The sequence below is a fragment of the Amblyomma maculatum genome, chromosome 10, assembly GCF_055883805.1.
Source record: "Amblyomma maculatum isolate TAMU_Amacu chromosome 10, ASM5588380v1, whole genome shotgun sequence".
In the NCBI taxonomy this organism is placed as follows: Eukaryota; Metazoa; Arthropoda; class Arachnida; order Ixodida; family Ixodidae; genus Amblyomma; species Amblyomma maculatum.
This window is the reverse complement of record NC_139353.1, coordinates 155,161,071-155,165,434: the sequence shown is the minus strand read 5'-3', so window position 1 is coordinate 155,165,434 and position 4,364 is coordinate 155,161,071. Positions and strand designations below refer to the sequence as shown.

The following is a 4,364-nucleotide window of genomic DNA, read 5'->3' as shown; positions in this document are numbered from 1 at the left end:
CGGCAGTCGCCTTTTCCTGTCCTCCCCTCCATCTTTTGCTTTCCTGTCCTCTTGCTTACAACTTTCCTGTCTCCTCCTCTTTTCTTGGATTTTTCATTTTCCAGGCGGCAAGGGTTAACCTTGTGTGGCTAACCACCCTGTGTTATGCCATATTTGGTTATAGTCAGGGTGTAAGGCTGGCGTGGGCTGGACTTTCTCGGAAGCTCCCGTCCCGTCCCCTTGTTGGGCTCGGTGGTGGGCGGCCGCCACCCTGGCCGAACGTCAACATTATTTTATGGCTTCTTTACTCTCACATGATCGATCCCGAAAAAGGGGTCGCACCGACGAAACCTCTAAATTCTTTCTGAAAAACCTAAACAGGTTCCCACGATTTCATGTAGTACACAGTGACAACGCTGAGAAAACGGCTAGACAAATCTCACCTTTCATAGTGACCAAGACACTGACAGAAGTAATAGGTCAGGGTTACAACGTAAAGAAACTTCCGAACGGAGACCTTCTGTTGGAAATCTTCTATAACCATCAACATGAAAAACTGTCCACATTAAAGTCTTTTGGAGAAATCCCAGTGACCATCAGTCCACACCGTTCTCTGAACACTGTCCGCGGAGTTATCTCTGACGATGACCTCAGATCCTTAACCGAAGAGGAACTTCTAGAAGGCCTCAGAGACCAAAACGTAACAGATGTTTACAGAATAAAAATGAGGCGCGATGACAAAGAGATTCCGACCAAGCACCTTGTCCTGACATTTGCACAAAGTATCCTCCCCGAATCAGTCGAAATAGGTTATGTGAAACTTCAACTCAGGAAATATATTCCAAATCCTCGCCGCTGTTTCAAGTGCCAACGCTATGGTCACGGCTCCCAGACCTGCCGTGGCCAGCCGAGATGCGCAAAATGTGCTTCCCATGAACACGATTCCCAAAAATGTGAGGTTCAGACACACTTGTGTGCCAACTGTGAGGGTAGTCATCCTGCCTATTCACGCACATGCCCAATATGGAAACAGGAAAAGGAAATCATTACCATCAAGGTCAAAGAAAACATAACTTTCCGGGAAGCACGAAATCGTGTTCTGTCAAAAAAACCGGCCTATTCTGTTGTGGCACAACAGGGCACTGAGCCACAACAGACTCTGGCACCTGCCCAGGTTTCACACAGTGAACCGGGAGCAGGGCCATCCGTGCCCTTGGTGGCTGCGGCCAGCGCTGCACCACCACCAAAAAAACAGGCTGCGCAGACCCCCAGGTCAGCCGGCCTCAAGGCCTCCCACCATGCGGTGAGGGGAAATACAAACGCACCTGTGCGGTCCGCACGGGCGTCCAGCGTGTCAGAAGACGCGATGGACACAAGCCAAGGCAGTCCTGTGCCGTCGACGTCAGACGGACGGCACAGCTCCTTGGATAGACAAAAACGAGAAAAGCCCCGAATCAGAGGGCCTGAAAACAAAACTTAACTTGCTCTACTCATTTAATACAAAATGGCTTTCTTACAATGGAACTGCAGAGGACTTTTAACTAATATAAATGACATAAAACACTTATTGGCCACTCACTCACCACTAGCCTTGTGTTTGCAAGAGACAAATTTAGGTCCCAAACATAAGAACATACTCAAATACTATACAGTCTTCCGTCGCGACCGAGAGCAAGCTCTCAGGTTCTCAGGTGGCGTTGCCATAGTAGTAAAAAATGGAATAGCAGTTCGAGAATACAAACTAAAAACTAAGTTTGAAGCTATAGCGGTAACCTTACAGGCTTTTAAAACTATAACTGTGTGCTGCATATACTTAGAGCCGCACCTTAAATTTAGTAGTTATGAATTAGAAGACCTTTTAAAGCAGCTTCCAGAGTCATTTTTAATAGTAGGAGATTTTAATGCACATTCCATCCTTTGGGGCAGTAGAAAAACAGATACGAGAGGCGAAATCATCGAGGATGGTATACTATGTAATAATATCTGTCTTCTTAACACCGGAAAACCAACCTACTGTTCATCTAGTTCAGGCAAAATGAGCTGTATTGATTTATCCCTCAGCTCACCATCAATTTTTACAGATTTTAAATGGGACGTTTTAGATAATCCACACGGAAGTGATCACTTACCTATACTAATCAGCTTAACATCTTCACCACAAATCATCCCATCCAAGCCGCGACGCTGGAAGCTGCATTTAGCCGATTGGGCACTGTTCCGAGAGAAGGCCAGCCTAGAAAAAATTACTCTAGATAAATATAATATAGATGAACTAAACGATGCTTACACAAATTGTATCCTTACTGCAGCACATATAGCAATTCCTCAGTCCTCAGGAGTGGTGAAACAAAATCACAAAACCTGGTATTCAAAAGAATGTAAACAAGCAAAAAAAGAACAAAACAAAGCATGGGGAATTTTTCGCAGATACCCAACACAGGACAATTTCGTCAAGTTTAAAAAAGCAAGAGCAAAAGCCCGCTACATCCGCCGCCACGCCGAAAAAGCCTCCTGGCAAAACTATGTAACTTCTATAAATAGCTCAACAACAACAAAACAAATGTGGGAACAGGTTAGAAAGCTAAATGGCAGCTACTCTCCATTTACCATTCCCCTTCTAACAGCCCCCGGAGTACAGACAACTATACAAGAACAGGCCGACATTTTAGGTGAATACTTTTCTGAAGTTTCCAGTTCATCACACTACACTAAAACATTCCTAAAACACAAAAACACAGCAGAGAAACAAAAACTCCCTACAAGTAGTGGTACAAAAGAACCCTATAATAGCTTGATTACACTACAAGAAATAAAAAATGTCCTAGCTGCCGGTAAACAAACTGCACCTGGTCCTGACCAAATTCACTACAAAATGCTCGCCCACTTATCCGAACCTGCCATAGAGGCACTATTAAATTTTTTTAACAAAATATGGGTCCTAGGAAAATTGCCAGAGGCGTGGAAAAAAGCTGTTGTCATACCTTTTTTAAAACCCGGAAAGGAGCCGACATCTCCTGGTAGTTATAGGCCCATTGCTCTCACCAGCTGTTTAGCAAAATCATTTGAAAGTGTTTTAAACATCAGACTAACTTTTGTTTTAGAATCTCATCAACTTTTAAACATTCATCAGTGCGGTTTTAAAAAAGGATGCTCAACAACTGACCATCTCGTACGTCTTGAAAACACTATCAGAGAGGCTTTTATACACCGACAGCATTGCCTTGCCGTTTTCTTTGACCTTGAGAAAGCATATGATACGGCTTGGAGGTATGGGATATTGCGCGACCTAGCAGATCTAGGCATATGTGGCAGAATGCTAAAGGTTTTAAGTGACTTTTTCTCACATCGGTCGTTTCAAGTACGTCTTGGGACCACTTTATCAAGAACCTTCCTGCAGGAGAATGGTGTGCCCCAAGGATGCATTTTAAGCACCACACTTTTCGTGGTAAAAATGAATTCGATCAGTAAAGTAATACCAAATTCCATAATGTATTCACTCTATGTGGACGACCTTCAAATAGCCTACACGTCATGCAACATGTCCACATGTGAGAGACAGATCCAATTAACAATAAATAAGCTAACAAAATGGGCCAGTGAAAATGGGTTTAAATTTTCCCCGCAGAAGACAGTGGCAGTTATGTTCTCGCTCAAACGAGGCATACAGCCCAATCCTACCTTACACCTAAATGAAATCAAATTGCCCATAAACAATAACCATAAATTCTTGGGCATTACTTTTGACAAAAAACTCACTTTTCTCCCTCACATACAAGCACTAAAGAAGAAAGCCTCCAAATCCCTAAACATCCTAAAAGTCCTTTCACGCAAACATTGGGGATCTGATAGGGCATGCCTTTTGCATATATATCGCTCCGTTGTGCGCTCCTCCTTGGACTATGGAAGCATAGTCTATGGAGCAGCTAGGCAATCATATTTAAAGAAATTAGACCCAGTGCATAACTTAGGCCTCCGCCTTGCTTGTGGTGCATACAGAACGTCTCCTGTGCATAGCCTCTATGTTGAAACTAACGAGCCTTCTCTGAAAGATAGACGAGCTTTACTTACATGCGCATATGTCCTCAAAATAAGGACACGGAAAAAACACATCTGTTACCCGATTGTCACAACTTGCCCCTCCCGAACAATATTCTCAAATAAGCCTCAGACAACAAGACCATTGATAATGCGATTTGAAGACATTTGCCGTGAGCTCCATATTCTGGACACCTTGCCTGATGTCGCTCAAGAAAATAGGCCCCTGGCCCCATGGTACAACTTTCCAACAGTCTGTGACCTCACTCTTACACAGTTCAAAAATAGCGAAACTCCTACAGAACATATATTGCAAGAATATCACGCACTAAAAGAGAAATACAGCAAAT

General features: G+C 43.5%; 1 long non-coding RNA gene across 1 annotated transcript; it reads right to left on the bottom strand.

The window, feature by feature from the left end:
* Positions 1-1,234: 1,234 nt before the first annotated feature.
* On the bottom strand, positions 1,235-3,385 carry LOC146177750 (uncharacterized). The gene is made up of 3 exons (XR_014701084.1): positions 2,961-3,385; positions 2,109-2,212; positions 1,235-1,401 (listed from the first exon to the last, which is right to left on the bottom strand). It is a non-coding gene; the product is annotated as an uncharacterized LOC146177750 (long non-coding RNA).
* Positions 3,386-4,364: the final 979 nt, after the last annotated feature.